Here is a 17499-nt window from a genome sequence, read left to right as displayed (position 1 = left end):
TATGGCATTAAAAGTGAAGTCTGAATTTCTCTTTGAAAGGCAATATACTGTTCAATTGCTGCCATCTTATGTCTCAATCAATAGCTGATCTTTTCATTCTTTTCTCTCCTTTTCTTTTCCAGGGTGGAGTTTGGTTCGCGGCTGTTTTGCCACCTTTTTCTCCTTCTGGGCTGTCAGATTTCTAAAAAGACCTGGAGGGAGAAAGCCTGAAGAACTTGTTAGTCCACAGCTGCCTCTCTGTCGAGGACGGTGGGTTTGATTAAAGGGGAGCGCCCCCCTGGCTTTCACAGATCGCATCAATCACGTTGATCAGCCCCCGAAAGGCAACATATTGTCTGGGACTCGGCCAAGGAGGGATATCAATTTCACAATTGCACTTATGTCTTTCAGCCAAGAACCAGTTTATTTTTGGCTACTGAAGTCTGAGATTCACTTTGGAAGCAGCATTTATATTTTCACGCTTTATGCCAGCCTCTCAGCGATAACTTTCCCTTTAGTCAAATAGAAGCATCTTTACATAGCAAATTTGCTCTGTCTCACTAGAGCTTGGAGTTACACATTTCTCCTTTAAGAATCAAGTTTTATATTTTGCCAGAGTTTTGAAGGTTTTTTTTCTTTTCTATTATTAATTCATACTTCTATAAAGAGAGAGTTCTTGATAGAAGGGGTCCCCTTGCGAACAAAGCCCTCAGAAAACAGAACTGTCAGAACCAGCAATATTTTTAAAGAAAAGTTAAAGGAAAACAAGTGCAATGCTTAAACCTTCAGTTTCTGATGTGTGCTCATAGCAATAATAATGGCACTTATCAGTAACACTGTAAGAAAGTCAAGTCCAATAGTTACATCCATTTTAAGTGGTTTTTAGTATTATATTTTGCAAATTGTGGAGAAACTTTTATATACTATGGCTTAGAACTCCATCAAAATTTGTTGTAGTTTGCACACATAAAATTCTGACCCATGATTACTCTGTATTATTTCTTCACCTTTAAAATATGTACTGTTTTAAAACCACCTATCACGGTTGCTTTTCTATTTCCCAATTTCTCATTCTGGACCTTACTGTTCTTGTCTGAAATTCTGGCTTATTTAAGGAATAAGATGCTTAACAGGAAATATATTACAATGAAAATTAGATTAATCATTAAAACAAATATTCGCTGAGAAAAGACATTTAAAACATATCTTTTAGAGTTCATCAATAAAAAATACATCTTCCAACTACTGTAAATATCTTGCAAAACATTTTAGTTAATGAATTAGAGCTGATAATGAAAGTATATTATCTGGCTATTTTTCTTTTGTAAGTTATAAAATGAATTACAGAATTAAATTCACTGACTTTTTAAAATAAGTCCCCGGTTGGTTTTAATTATTCCAAAATTTTAAAAACAATGTAAAAATTGAAAAGCCAAATAGTGTTAAATCCTCTTTTAGAAACAGCATCACTGTAGGCTTAATGGTTGGTAACTATAGCCTCTGTAAACTTCCTTAATAGTAAATGATTAAATACCTATTTATTACGTTTATTATTTCTGAGTTACATTTATTCAAATTAATGTAAACCTACTAGAAGATACTTTTCTTTTAATTCTAAATCTTAACAGGTAGATTTTAACATCAATTTCAAACACTAAATTTAATACGTCATTTGAAGATTTTTTCTCAAATATAACAGGTCTCAACTAGAACTGTTTAGGAAATACTGTTTGATCATGTTATTTTCCTCTGAATCATCAGAAGTAGGAGAAACTTTTTTAAAAATTATTTTCTCAGACAGCAAACCATAAAAAGCCATCATCACAATGTGTCCCTGAAAATTAACTCGAGATCTCAGCTTTAGTGTGATTATATTACAGGCATTTGGAACTGTAATAAATGCTGAAACCTTATTGTGTTTAAATGAGGTAAGATATGTTAACTAACATCAGCAATAACTATCTTTGAAATGTTCTGCTAGATTCTTTAATTACATTTAAATGCCTTCCTTAAATTATTTTTAAATAATTCCTTTTTGGGTTCTGGAAATATAAATGGCTCTTTCGCAACCTGTGTTTACAATTTAACCTTTACATCTATAAATGATCTTGTTTAATTTTTTTGGCATAAGAACTATTTGATCTGCTATTTCTTTTCTGTTGATACAAAGTACCTGTACTGCAAAATCTAATTTTAATTTTAATATTTGTTATTTCTCCACAGTAGAGTCCTGTGTAGTAAACTTCATCTTGGAGGGCAAAAATGCTAATTAACACTTTCCTATTAACCAGTACTCTCATAAAAATTTTTATTTTTTAACCCCATGCCTTAAATCTATTTAAAAAATGACAGTGATATCTTTCACCCAGTTACGTATAGAAGAAAGACAAACAATTAATGTCTGTCTGGTGGCATTATTTGTCATAGTGAGATGTGCTTGAAGTAACACAATGTGTCACATTTCGCTGAAATTTGGATTTTCATAAAGTAACTCTTAATGTAGTTTTGATGAATTGCATTCTTAACATTCTTATTCTTAATTTAAAAGTGTTTGTTTCTTTCTAAATCATGTATTAAATCTCAGAATAGGAAGTAACATTAAAAAATGGAGGAAAGCTATTATTTGCCTAAATGAATCTCACAACCTGTGATGATTTATCATTAATTTAACTGAGTTCCTTGACTTTCTCCATCTTGATTTTGCTATTAGATATCTACTACTTCAATACATAGCCAATATTATCATGCACTGAACTAAGTCAGCAGTTTTGACATCTTCATTTCAATGTCCTTTTCTGTACCTTCAGCAATGTTAATGTTACAAATTATAGGAGGGCATATTAATAGCCATACCCAAGAAGCAGAAAGAAAAGTGCATTTTTTTAAACTAAGTACTAACTTGGGATTTCCCGGGCCCATTGTCAAGTCAGCCTAACCCACAGCTCCTCCATTGTGATGATAATGGATTCCGTGTTGTTGGCGCAAAGGTCGCGAGGTCACCGTAAGCTCCTTAATGGACTGTGAAATAACTTTAACTGCATTAACCTCCTGGATCACATGGGTGGCACCAACAGCCACTCCTGAAATTCTCATTCGCTTATAGAGACAATACTATTAGATTATTATATTTTCCATTCGGAATGGCAATAGGCTCAAAGCAATTATGCAGCTAAGCATTTCCATTAAGTGAATAGGACCTTAAAAAAGATTAACTAGAACATCTCTTTCATACAATATGTGGGCGTGGGGTCGGATACTCTAAAAATTTCACCAGATTTTCAAATGCCTTAAATTCAGTGTCTACTACACTAGGTTTTAAGCTGTCATTGGGTGAAAGGAAAACACCTTGTACATATCACTCTTTTCAAGCTAGGCAGTACATTTAGAGGATGAAAGTCTTTCCCATCTATTGGTTTTCTAAATGAAATCAGCTATGAAACCAAGAGAGCTGTGAGAACCAAGAACTTAGGGCAGAGAAAAGTACATTGGAAGCCACATCTATCTTTCCCTGGCTTGTAAGGAACCCCTCCCTATTGCAGAGATACTATTTTCCACAGGAATTTAAATGCTCTTGTTCTCATTTCTGCCTGCTGGTTATTGTGTTTAAAAGACCAAAATTATTTCCTTTGAAACTGCACAAAGCTGGGAAGCCCTTATTATCTGAAGGACAAGAATAATTGCAATTGGTTTACATAGATATAATCAGACATCTATTTACCCACAAGTTAAGCCCTGTTGGATAAGTATCCAAGTGAGATTTAAAGAGTACTATGGTCATCAGTATTATCATTAAAGTACCTCATTGTCATCCTGATATGACATAACAGAAAAAACACACCACATTAAACACACGTTTAAAATGCTATTTGATTTTTAGTGGGATATCATGAGCTGAAAAGTGCAAACAGACTCTATTTCTTTGCTTCTAGAATGCATATTTTAATGTTTTGAAAATTAGGATCCAATTTGCAATCAATTTTTATATTTAGCATAATACTTTTATGAATTCTAGAAAATATAATTGAAGGCGCCTTAGAAATGTAGTGAACTAATGAAAGACAGAAACATCCTTTCTTTAATCCTCATCTCTGTGTGTGCTTTAACCTTGGAAAAACTGTTTTATGAGGATTTGTTGGGAGTTGATTATTGCTGTTTTCTAGAAATGAGAGAGAAGAAGCATGTGAGCTTGGCAGCTTGGCCCTTGGAGTATAAAACAGCATCATCTATGTTGTTCAAGACTTCCGATCGAATTACACTTCTGCTAAAGCCAAATACATCAAAATCTACTATTTGATTACAGTAGCTATTGTTATTTTAAAATATTTTTTAAAAGACGTAGCCTCTTTCCCTGAGAGTTGCTTTACTTTATTTGGCCAAAGCTATTATGATCACCATTGTCACCCACCAAATGGATCAGTCAGCTTACTATTTACTCATTCAAAAAGCAATTATTGCACACTTTCTGTATGCCAAGCACTTTCGATATGCAGACATTCCAGTAATGGGGACTGGCAAGTAAATCAGCAGGTATTATGATTGAGGCCTGCGCAGGCCATGTGGGAACTCAGAGAAAGGCATCCATCATGTTATTTTCTAGCAGTTAAAGTAAAATCATGTTTCATGTTTCTATATCCCCCTTCTTGCTTCAGCTCACAATAAAAACACTACTCAGGAGGCTTGGAGCTATGTTTCCTGAAGATGACATGCCTACTTTGCTCCCCTTCTAAGTTCCTGAGATGGCTCTCCCAACCTGCCATTTGATGGTAGTCTGATGCTCTTCTGTATGGACAGCCTACAAATGTGCCCAAGATACCGGACATGACATGTGAGTTGCCTGCATGTCTCAGGACCCATTGTCTAATCAATTAATTAGTCTACAAATATATACAGAGCACCTAGTATGTAACAGCAAGGAGCTGGTTGGGCTTTTTCACTCAAATGTATGTTTGGAGTTTGGACTGATGAGGATGTAGTAAACTATCATATGATGAGTGAGTAAAGGAAGCCAAGTATTTTCAATATTGGTCAGCAGTCAGCCAACAAATAGTACTAACGCACTGTGATAAATATGAAATGCCAAACCCTCAGTGTGATGCCTGCATTTCTGTTGCACTCCTTATGCTGTCAAGAATACAAACACACTCTATAGAGTGGATGAAACTCATTGAAAATTCCACAGTATATCCAAAACATATAAAAAGAAATATGTTCCATGACCAAGTGGAATGCTTCCCAAGGATAAAAGGTTAATTTAATATTAAATTCTGAAATCAATTAATGTAAAACATTGTATCAATAGGCTAAAATCCTGAGGTCAATTAATGGAAAAAGGTTTTATAGTTTAGTATTCTGAAATCAATTAATGTAAAACATGATATCAATAGAATGAAAAACAAAAACCATAAGATCATCTCAACAGATGCAGGAAAAGCATTTAACAAAATCCAACATTCTTTTGTAATAAAAACTTTCAACAAACTAGGAACATCTACAAGAAAACCCCATAGCTAACATTATACTTAATGGTAAAAGACTGGATAGTTTCTCCCTTTTGATCAGAAATAAGACAAGAATATTTGATCTTGCCACTTCTATTCAATATTTATACTAAAGATTTAAGCTAGGGTAATTAGGCAAGAAAAAGAAAAAGAAATAAAGGGAATACAGATTGGAATGGAAGAAGTAAAACTATCTCTATCCACAGATTACATGACCTTGTACTTAGAAAATCCTAAATAATCCACTAAAAAAACTATTAGAATCAATACGTTAGTTCAGCAAGGTTGGTTGTAGGACACAAGATCAATAACAAAAGCCAATTCTACTTCCATACACTCGTAGTGAACAATCTGAAAAAGAAATTAAGAAAACAATTCCACTCACAATAGCTTTATAAAGAATAAAATACTTACAAAGAAATGGAATAAAAGAAGTACAAAACTTATACTCTGAACCCTACAAACATTGTTGAACGTAAAGGAAACCAAATAATGGAAAAGCTTTTAGGTTCATAGATCAGAAGACAACAGTTCAGATGGTAATATTCCACAAACTGATACCTAGGTTTAACAAAAACTTTACCATTTACCGGTATCTCAGCTGATTTCTTTTCTTTTTCTTTCTTTTTTTTTTTTTTTTTTTTTTTGAGACAGAGTCTTCTCTGTTGCCCAGGCTGGAGTGCAATGGCATGATCTCAGCTCACTGCAACCTCTGCCTCCCAGGTTCAAGCGATTCACCTGCCTCAGCTTCCTGAGTAGCTGGGATTACAGGCATCTGCCACCATGCTCGGCTAATTTTGTATTTTTAGTAGAGATGGGGTTTCACCATCTTGGCCAGGCTGGTCTTGAACTCCTGACCTTGTGATCCACCTGCCTTGGCATCCCAAAGTGCTGGGATTACAAGTGTGAGCTACAGTGCCCAGCCCCCAGCTGATTTCTTTGTAGATATTAACAATTTAATACTAAAATTCACATGTAATTGCAAGGAGACAAAAAAAGCAAAAACAATCCTGAAGAAAATAAGGTTGGAGAATTCAGATTTCAAAACTTACTACAAAGTGACAGTACTCAAAACAGTGTGGCACTGGCACAGGAATGAACATATAGATCCATGGAATGGAACTGAGACTCCAGAAATAAACTGATACATCTATGATCAATTTATTTTCAATAAGGGTGCTAACACCATTCAATAGGAAAAGAATAGTTTTGTGGGGTTTTTTTTAAACAAATGGAACAGATATAACAATAGTCACATGTAAAAAGATAAAGTTGGATCCCTACTTCACGTAGTGTATAGAAATTAACTCAAAATGGTTCAAAGACCTAGATGAAAGAATTAAAACTTTACAGTTTTTAGAAAAAAATATAGATCTAAATCTTCATAATCTTGGATTTGGCAAATTGTTCTCAGAGATGGAAGAAAAAGCATGAGCAAAAAAGGAAAAAAAGAAAAAAATAGATGAATTGAATGTCATTGATATTAAATATTGTTGTTCTTCAAAGAACACCATCAAGAAGTAGAAAAGACAACTGACAGAACGGGAGAATATATTTGCAAATTATGTGCCCAAAAATGGCCTGGTATATAGAATATATAGCTTTTATAACTCAATCATGTAAAACAACTCAATTTTTAAAACGGACAAAAGATCTGAATAGACATTTCTCCAGACAATAGGGTACAAATGGTCAATGAACCCATGAAAAGATGGTCAACATCCTTAGTTATAAAAAAAAAAGTAAACCAAAATCACAATGATATATCACTTCACACCCACTAGGCTGACTAGAATTAAAAAGTCAGAAAGTAACAAGTGTTGAAGAGGATAAGGATAAAGCATAACACTCATATACTACTGATGGGAATGTAAAATGGTACATGTACTTTAAAAACAATCTGGCAGTTTCTCAAATGATTAAACATAGAGTTACTATATGACCTAGCAATTCTACTTCTAGGTATATATCCAAGAGAAATGAAAATATATGTCCACAAAAAAGCTTGTTCATGAACGTTCATATCAGCATTATTCATAATAGTCAAAAGGTGGAAATAACCCAAATGACTATCAAGAGACAAATGGATTTTAAAATATGGTATGCCCATACAATGGAATATTATTCCATCTAAAAAAGAATTAAGGTATTGATAGATGCTGCAACACAGACAAACCTTGAAAACTTTATGTGAAGGAAAACAAGTCAGTCACATAACATCGACACATCATATGATTCCAGTCCTATGAAGGTCCAGAATAGGGAAATCTGAGACAGAAAGTAAATTATTGGTTGCTTAGGACTGAGGGATCAGATGGAGGTTGGTGGGTAGGGGATGATAGCTAAAGGTACAAGGTTTTATTTTGAGGCAAAGAAAATGTTTTAGACTTGACTGTGGGGATGGTTTTACATGTCTGTAAACATACTAAAATCTATTGAATTGTACGCTTTCAAATGGGTGAATTTTATGGTAGGTGAATTATAATAAAGCTGTTTTTAAACAGAAGATAACTCAATATTGTGTATTTTAAGACATGTACTCTGGAATTACCTAATTGCCCTTCAGAAATGTGAAATTATTTTCTAGCAACAAATGTGCAAGATAAAGAATTTGTTGGTCTCAGAATTATACCTTAGGAATCAGATTGAGGTGGGAGTTAAAATATTTGGCAGCAGGTCTTTGAGGTGCTAAGCAACTTGAGGTTTTATGTGCAAAAAGTTTAGGTCAGATTAACTTCTGCTCTTATATCTAGGTTTGCTCATGCAAGACTAGGAACTTGAGATATTCAATCCTAAAAATTAAACATATTTCAGTGCCATTCTCCTGAATATTATTGTTTGAGAGCAGCTGTTGCCTCAGTTTTGCTCTTTTTCTCTTGTAAGTTGGACATTAGCATAATTCTTGTTCCCATATGGTATTTTGCAGTTCCCAAGGTTTGTACATGCTTCTCTTTTCTCTGGAGTTTTTAAATAACAACTGATTTTCTCTATATTAGATGCAAGTGACATATCACTTTGAAAGCCAGAAATAATATTAGTTTTAATATTCTAAAATGGAGCAATATTTAACAAGTAAGTGAATAATCACTTCAGGATAAATACAGCCATCATGCTCAAAAAGAGACCCTGAGATCCATTTCTTGTCCTTGCAGAGAAGAGAGATAATGGGTGAATGTGTCTTTATGTAAGTGTCCTCACTGAAGTTTATTTGCTTCAGGTCTTAAGGTGGCAAAGCATTTTGCAATGAAGGCACTTGCAGCTTTACATTGTTCTGTCTGAGGAGCTTTACCTTTACAAGTCTTGCTCCCATTAGTACCCACTGAATGATGGATTTTTTATCCACATAGGCATTTTTCATATATCAGAAGACAATTTTAAAAAGCTGGAAGATACCTATATTAATTTCACACTCTTCAAGGACATTTGAAAACTCCCTAGAGGGCTGTTTCCTTTTCTGACCTCAATGTACATGGTCTAAGAAAATATTGAGCACTTACAGAGTGCTTGCCCCTTCATCTTTAGAAAGGAATGATTCCGAAAATACTGTGGAATGTTTCACTGAAATTGGCCTGGTGATGAATGTTTTAAGAGAAGCACAACATCAAGACTCAGTTATATGGCCAAGTGGCTCAGTCACGCAACCATTTCTGCATCAGATGCCTACCACATGCAGGGCACTGAGCTAACTATAGTGAGAGAGCTACAGGAATATACAAGACTCGTCCCCCAAGAGTGAGGGAGATGACAGGCATACATAGCCATAATATTGGGCTATATGGAATGAAAGTTTTGAAAATGTACAAAATAAGAGCAGTAGAAACAAATTCCTGTGGGAATTCAGAGTGAGAAGAAATCATGAGATCAAGAAATCAATTATCTCCAGGGAGGTGGTAGTATTCAAGATGGAGCTTGAAGATGGATTGTATTTCAACAAGGTAAAGGGGTGGTGGGCACATTAAAGAAAAAAGTAAGTGATGAACAAAGAGACACAAAGTTTGGGATGTTTTAAGGAAAGATGAATAATTATGTTTGGCTGTGCCATCGAAAATTAATAAGATAGAAGTCTGGAAAGTAAGTTGAAGATAGATCATGAATAAGATAATGCCAATGAAAGGAAATTGGATTTTACAAAGACTATGTCAGTTAACAGACTATTGCAATTAGTCCAGACAAGTGTTAGCGAGAGTTTTCTAGATATAAACTGACATTTTAGCAGCAGAATACATAGGAGTTGGAGATTGACTGGATATAGAGTAAGAAAAAGCAAGGAAAGAGTCAAAGATCACACCTAAGTAGCAAGGTTAGGATGTGTAATAGAAATAGAATACATTAAACAACAACAACAAAAAAAGCCAAGTTTGAGGAGAAGAAAGACTATGGGTTAGGTTTGTGAAAATGAGATTGAAGATTTCAGCCTCTCCAAAAGGACATCTCAAGTGGAAGTGTGAAATCAGAGTTTGAAGAGAGGATGGGACTACAGATTATAGATTTAGTGTTTACATACATATCAATGATGGTTTACAGTTTCTAGAACTGATAAATTACATGGAAAATGAATGAATTACACGTAAAATGAAATAATTTAAGAAATGGTGCTAGGAAATAAAAGGGATCACTAAAGAAAAAAATATAGGTGAAAAAAAAACAAAACAGAGACAAGCCGTGGATATGATTAAGAACATCCAAATTTCTAAGTCAGGGAAGAAGAGGAGTCAGAGATCCAGACAAAGTGGCATTGAAGAGGTAAGATGGAAAGTGGAAGAGAATTTCAAAGAAGAGAAGTTAAATAGGAGACATGGAGGAGCAATGATGATGGATGCATAGCTAGTGATTTGATGGTGAGGAAGCTGCTTGGAGCAAAATCAGCAAATAACAAATTGAATGTATAATAATACTGCTATAATCTCAATGTTTGTTTCCCCCCAAAATTCATATGTTGAACTCCTAACCCCAAAGTGAGGACATTAGGAGATAGAGCCTAAGTCCTTTCTGCCCTCGTGAATGGGATTAGTGCCCTTATAAAGGAGAGACCCCAGAGAGACCCCTCCCTGCTTCCACTATGCAAAGTCATAGCAAAAAGATGGTAGTCTAGGAGCATGATCCTCACTAGGCACCAAATCTGCTGGTTCCTTGATCTTAAACTTCCTAGCCTCCAGAACTGTGAGAGATAAATTTCTGTTGTTTATAAACCACCCAGGTTATGATATTTTGTTAATGTCTAGTAATGTAGGAAATTTCACTACTAAAGTTAGTTTTCAAACAAAATTTCTAACTTAAATACCAGTTGCAGAAAGCCAAGTATGAAACAAAAAGAAAATAAGCAATAGATTAGGGAATAGGCTAATTATCATTTAGAGTGTAATTAGTGCACCTTATAATTAATAAATAGAGACTAATCTCAATAAGACCCTGAAATTCCTACATCATTTGTAGGTGGATCAATTTTATATAACCATCTTTACTAAAAAAGAAAAGTGAACAAAGTTTTGAATTTAAAAAAGGAAAATGTAAAGATCAGCTTTGATCTTTATAACTGTAATAAAACAGAGACTACTTTTTACTAAATTCAAAGGTTAAATAAAGGAATCAAGAAAGAGAAAAGGTAGATACAAGGTAATTGTTTTTAAAATTCAGAAGATTAAACATACCCAAGAGATAGACTATAAAACTCTATGCAAACCCTCTCCTTTCACCAATAACAAATTTACCTTTTACTTAATTCTTTTTCTTTTTTCTAAATATACATCATGTGAAAAATCTTTCCCTGCAAGTATTTTAACTCAAAGTTCTAGGAAGGAAAAGCTGCAAATTTAGCAAATTGCTTCCTTTTTTATTTTCTAAGTAAGCGAGTAGCTCAAATATAAAGGCCATTTCATTTGGCTCATGGGGAAGCCCTTCTGTTTGTTAAGGTACCTATATTTAGTTAGGAGAAGATAATTCTATAACTGCTTTGAAGGGTAACCTTGATTGTTCTGATGCAATATTCAGTTACACAATCTTAAGCATCGTTACTGTACTAAAAATGCACACAAGTGTTGGAGGAATGTGACTGAGGAAACTCTTCCCCAGATTCATGGACATTTCATGTGTCTGTTTACATTTTCCATTTAAACATAAGACTTCTTTTCCTTGAATATACACAAACCTTCTTTTAACGTTAAATTTCATATTTCTTACAGTTTGAGGACTTTTCACAGCACTTATTTCACTTGATTCTTTAAAAAAATCCTGTGTGGCAAGCAAAACAAAGATAATGATTGCCATGTCACAGATGAAGGAAATGACTCTTAGAAGGTGAATTGACTGAACAGAGGGTCGGCTGCAGGTGGGCAGCAGGGCCCTTCCTTTCCCCACAGGCAGGGAACACTTGTGTTTCCTTTGTTTACTTCTTTAGCTTATGTCTTCCGCAATGAAACGGTAACTTCCTGAACACTCTGCAGTTCATCGCTACACTCTTCCTCCATATCTAGAACGTGGCCTGGCACATATTAGATGCTCAATCATCATTTTTAAATAAACGAATAGTGATCCATTCAAGTAACGTGGATAAACATCAACAACAACAGCTGCTTTCAGGAAAAAAGGGCAGACTCTGAATTATGAAGAATGTGAGAAACTTAGATCAGTATCATGAAGATTGTGTACTTTTACTTTTTAGGGCAGCTTTATTGAGGGACAAATCACCCATTTTATTTTTTAGTTTTACTGAGGTATGATTGATATAAAAAATGGCACACATTTAAGGTATACATCTTCATGAGTTAAGACATATGCATGCGCCCATGATGCCATCGCCATAACCAAAGGTTAACTATATCCATTAAATATATCCATATCTCCAGAAATTGCCTTGTGCTATTTTGTAAATCATCCATTTAAAATTTATAATTCAGGCTGGGCGCAGTGGCTTACACCTGTAATCTCTCCACTGAGGTCGAGGCAGGAGGGTCACTTGAGCCCAGGAGTTTGAGACCAGCTTGCACAACATGATAAGACTGTCTCTACAAAAAATTTGAAAATTAGCCAGGCATGGTGGCACACACCTGCAGTCTCAGCTATTCAGGAAGCTGAGGTGGGAGGATAGCTTGAGCCAGGGAGGTCAAGGCTGCAGTGAGCCCTGATCATAACACTGCAGTCCAGCCTGGGTGATAGAGGGAAACCCCCATCTCAAAAAAAAAAAAAAAAAGTGCTAATTTCTACTAGACTTCTAGTTAGTTACTGTATCAGAAGACATGTAAAAATTATAGGGCAGATCATGAGTGTTGAAACTTTGAATAATTGTATTTCCCCAAGTGTTTATTTTTGCAATCTCTTGTTATAATTTGCACCACTTCCTTCCCCCAGATTATGTTTGTGCTTGTTTGTACTGGAGAGCATTGAAGAGCGTCACAGGAGAAATTGTGCCTCCTTCGCCATCCAGGGTGAGTTGGGGGTGGGGAAAGGGGTGTAGGAGTGGAGCTATGTAGTGGTGGCAGCTAGCATAAGGAGAAGGAAGTTCTGGCTGAGGTTCTGTGACTTGGTGCAAGAAAGAAAGCGAATATGGAAGATCTGTCTGACTCTGAGAAGTGGCACCTGGACTCAGCAGATGGAAAGCTCCTGGGAAGTTCTCCAGTACTAAGGGACAAATCTTGGCAATTCCATTAGCTATCTTTGTGACCTTGAAAGTGTAACTTAAGCCTCTTTGTGCCTCAGCTTCTGTAAAATAGGTATAATAATAGAGATGTGAAAATAAAATAAGTCAGTATATGTGAGGCATAAGTAAGCATTACATAAATGTTATATATTATGATTCTGTATCTATCTACATGTAACTCGCAATGTCTGGGAGACATAACAGAAATATGGCTAGAGGATAGTTGGAAATATATTCGAGAAAGCATTCAAGTCTAGACATATAAATCTGGGAGAAAATCACAAATATAATACCTGCATTTGATAGGTAGGAAGTAAAGAAAAAACAAAGCCAGTAAAGAGGATTTGAGTGTGTAATGGGTTAAAAGTGCAAAAAACAGGGTAACATACATTAGAAACCAAGAAAAAAATAAGTTTTAAGAAGGATAAGGTGCGCAACATTTAGTTCCACCCTAAGTCTTGATATTCCTTAGACAATTTCTGTTTCACCTACAGTCCCAGCATAAAAATATCTAATTTTGATGTTAAGTTATGTAGTTACACTATCAAAATTATACAAGGTGGCCAAGAGTTCTGAGAATATGGGAATTGAGACAAGGTCATGGACTATTTTGAGAAAATAGGGTTAACAAGAGTCCTATTACAGAGAGAATGGTGGTCAGAAAGTAAATATATTGACTTTGAGGAGTTTCAAGACAAGCGGAAAAAGATAAGGCTATCAAATTTAGCAAAGAAAAATACAGGATACTGGTTAAATATGCAATACTTGGGACATGCTTATACTAAAAAGTTATTTGTTTATAAGAAAGTCAAATTTAACTAGGTATCATATATGTGTGTGTGTGTGTTTGTGTGTGTGTATATATATATATATTTTTTTTTTTTCCTTTTTTTTTTTTAGATGGAGTCTCGCTCTGTCGCCCAGGCTGGAGTGCAGTGGTGCGATCTCGGCTCACTGCAACCTCCACCTCCCAGGTTCAAGCAGTTCTTATGCCACAGCCTACTGAGTAGCTGGGATTACAGGAGCACGCCACCACGACCGGCTCACTTTTTTATTTTTAGTAGAGATGGGATTTCACCATGTTGGCCGGACCTCAAGTGATCCACCTGCCTCAGCTTCCCAAATTGCTGGGATCATAGGTGTGAGCCACCACACCCAGCCTGGTATCTTCTATTTTATCTGGCAACCCTAGAAGGATAAAGAAAACATGGTAACTCTAAAAACTGCATGTATTAAGGGAAGATGTATAAAGATTTAAACTATGAAAATGTTATTATGTCTGAAAAATCCCAAAGATAAATTTTTTCTTTTGTTGATAAGGGATGTTGTATAGGAATCAAGAGCCTGGTAGACAGAAGTCTTAGAGGCAGAGCTGCCTAGATTCAAATTCTGACTCTACCACTTTCTAGCTGTGGCAAGTGACTAAACCTCCTACCTAAGGCAAGTGGCTAAACCTCCGTGTCTTTGTTTTATAGTTTTACAATAACTAATGATTTTTAACACACTTAGAACAATGTAAGTATATAGAACTTGAATTTGTAACACGGCAAGTGATAAGTATATGTTAAGTAAATAAAAATTTTAAATTGTTACTGGTAAAAAAAATGTTGCTTTTTTTCTGAAACAATAATACTGCTTTTGAAAGCCTAAAATAATAAACCTTCAAGCAAAATGTCTTTGAAAACAGAAATTGAGAAGCAGGGAATATTCCTTTCTACTTTCTACCTTTCTAATGGTTGAATATGTTTACCGAGAGAATGTATAATGTTTTGTAAAGACAAAAAAAGCACAAATATTTCTATGTTCTGCAAACTATAATAGCAGGGCGTGTTCACGATCAAAAGTTTCTCTAGAAAACATTGTAGCAGAAAGGTAAAGAATAGTCAATAATTCATACAGCTGCATTAAGGGGTCAACTGTAAATTACTAAAGTGGTCTCATAGCAATGAAGACAAATGAGAATAATAACAAGTGGCTAAGAACAATGTATGTCATTTTAATAATTTAAATCACACAAATAATATAAAAAACATTTAATGCCAAAAACGTTAATTCCTGACCCTTGTCTAATGGAATTTGATAATGTAATTAGAAAAAAGCTAATACAGTTGATGTGAAGTTAGACATACCTGGCTTCTGTTGAGTCCTCCCAACTTGTATTATCACTCCATAGCTCAAGCGCCAGGAAAGCAGCTAGAGACAGGAGTCATTCTACCTGTCTTTGATAGCAGCACTTTTGCTGATCTACAAAATGACAAATAATAAAGACAAAACAAGAGAAGTGATTAAGAGTAAGAAGCAGAAAGGAATAGAAAGTCTTGAAAGGTTTTTGAAATAACTCTGATCCTCAGAACATACATCCACCATATTTTCAAGTTTTTTGACTGTATCTTTAAAAACCTCCCAGAGGAAAGGATGCTTTCCTGAATGATCTTATATACTTCATTAGACCAATAAGAAGTATAGCTTTCCCTTTTTTGCCTTGGCTTCTAGGAGGCTTAAAACTGAATTTAGTGACCAATTGCTGTATGGTCCTCAAAGTTTTGAATGATATTCATACTTTAAAATATCTAAATCAAATGATTATTTTATCTCTGCTTTTTATTTTTAATACAAAGGCACCTCATTAAAAAAGTCAGAGTACAATTTTTTTTAAAAAAAAAAGATTTCTAAGGTGCTAGATTCCAAATCTCTCTAGACCTCTCACCAGACATACAAACCTCTCCATCCTCACACAAACTTATTACCACCACTGCCCCCCGACCAAAATCTTGAGTTACCTTGTGTTTTTTAGTCAACTAGAGGGACTCTTATCTAGAAATAGGATTTTTTAATGTTCTATGAATTAGTAAGATTTTTTTTTTTTTGCTTCTTTTTTAAGACAGTAAAGTGCTAATGGAGAGTAAAAAGAAATAGCTGAAAGACAGCATCAGTATATAAAAATCTATACTATGGATTATAAAATCAATTTTTCAATACGACTTGAGAAAACTCTTCTTAAGGGAGGTTAGGAACTGTTGTGATAAACACAAGTCATTGTTTTTTTCTCTTTTCACTTGCAAAGTATATTTCATTCTTTGGGTAGCATTTCATTTAAAATATGAATATGGCATAATAATAAAGACTGAGCCCAGCCCCTATGGGAACTGGTCAGTTGGTATGGTTTTATTACAGTAAATTATTCTTAAAACCCAGAGAAACTTGAGATTATAAATATAATAAATATTATATATAATATAAATATAATTAGTATGCAATTAAAAACAGAATCAAAGTGACATTGTAGTATCATAATAAGATAATATTCTAAACTTTCGCTAAGAATCAGAAATACATATACCTGGAACTTACCTTGGAGATGCTGATTCATTAAGCCTCAGATGGTGTGATTCTGGCATGCAGCTAGGCTCAGAACTTGAAAGCAGACCACAACAATTCTGGAGAGCCTGAGGAAATGATCAGACATGAAGAAAACAAGTGTGCATAAAAGATGTTCATCATTGCATTGTTTAAAATAGAAAATTCATGAACTGCTGAGTAAACCATTTTATATATAAATGGACTAGCATCTGGCTATTCAGAATTAGGAACACAGAGAATTTAAGAACATAGGAACTTACCATCATTATAGCAGTCAACTGGAATGTAGCTCCATAGAGGCAGGGACTTTTGTCTCTTTGGTTCACTGCTCTATCCTCAGATACCTAAATAATGTGTGACATACAATATGTGGTCATTTAAATACTTGTTGGATAAAAGAATGAATAAATAACTTTAAAAATAAGATAAAGCACCTCACATCACTAAAAGGTTAACTAAAGACAAAAATCATTACAAAGTTGAAGAAAATATGTTTTTCATTCTGAAAAAAATAAATAAAAGTCAAGTAAAAAAATTTCTAGTGTGAATCTATGCTCAAGGCATCTGTTAAGCTACTATGTGGTAAAGCACATAATTTAAGTTTTGATTACGGAAATTGCGGACTGATGAAAACATTTACTCACCTATTCTTCTAGATCAAAAGCCTTAGAGTAGAGTCAGTCAGGCAAGGGTAGAAATGTTGGATTTTAGCAGGAAAATGCCAGAGATGAGATCCAAAGAAACTCACAGAAAGACTGGACATGTCTCTGAAAAGCCTGCGATTACAACCTGCTTGTCTCCCCCCCATAAATGCTTCCTAAGATGTAACCTGAGCCTTGACACTTAGCTGTGCTTCTGGTGAATGCGGAGGGCACTCTGGCTCTCAGTGCTTCTTCCACAGCAAAGGAGGCCTATTGGGCACATAAGGTGTGCATAAATGCTTGATGATTGACTGGTTGATTGGAAAGAGGAAGATATGAGTCTGGAGGACAGACTGTCAGTTCCAGATGGTCCCCTGAGGATGAGCAG

General features: G+C 34.9%; 1 long non-coding RNA gene across 1 annotated transcript; it reads right to left on the bottom strand.

Annotated features, from left to right (window-relative positions):
• Positions 1-15228: 15228 nt before the first annotated feature.
• LOC134728756 (uncharacterized) lies at positions 15229-17291 on the bottom strand. The gene is made up of 4 exons (XR_010109537.1): positions 17115-17291; positions 16731-16814; positions 16462-16556; positions 15229-15354 (listed from the first exon to the last, which is right to left on the bottom strand). It is a non-coding gene; the product is annotated as an uncharacterized LOC134728756 (long non-coding RNA).
• Positions 17292-17499: the final 208 nt, after the last annotated feature.

This window comes from Pan paniscus, chromosome 1, assembly GCF_029289425.2.
Source record: "Pan paniscus chromosome 1, NHGRI_mPanPan1-v2.0_pri, whole genome shotgun sequence".
In the NCBI taxonomy this organism is placed as follows: domain Eukaryota; kingdom Metazoa; phylum Chordata; class Mammalia; order Primates; family Hominidae; genus Pan; species Pan paniscus.
Note: the sequence above shows the minus strand (reverse complement) of the source record. Positions and strands in the feature narration are given on the sequence as shown.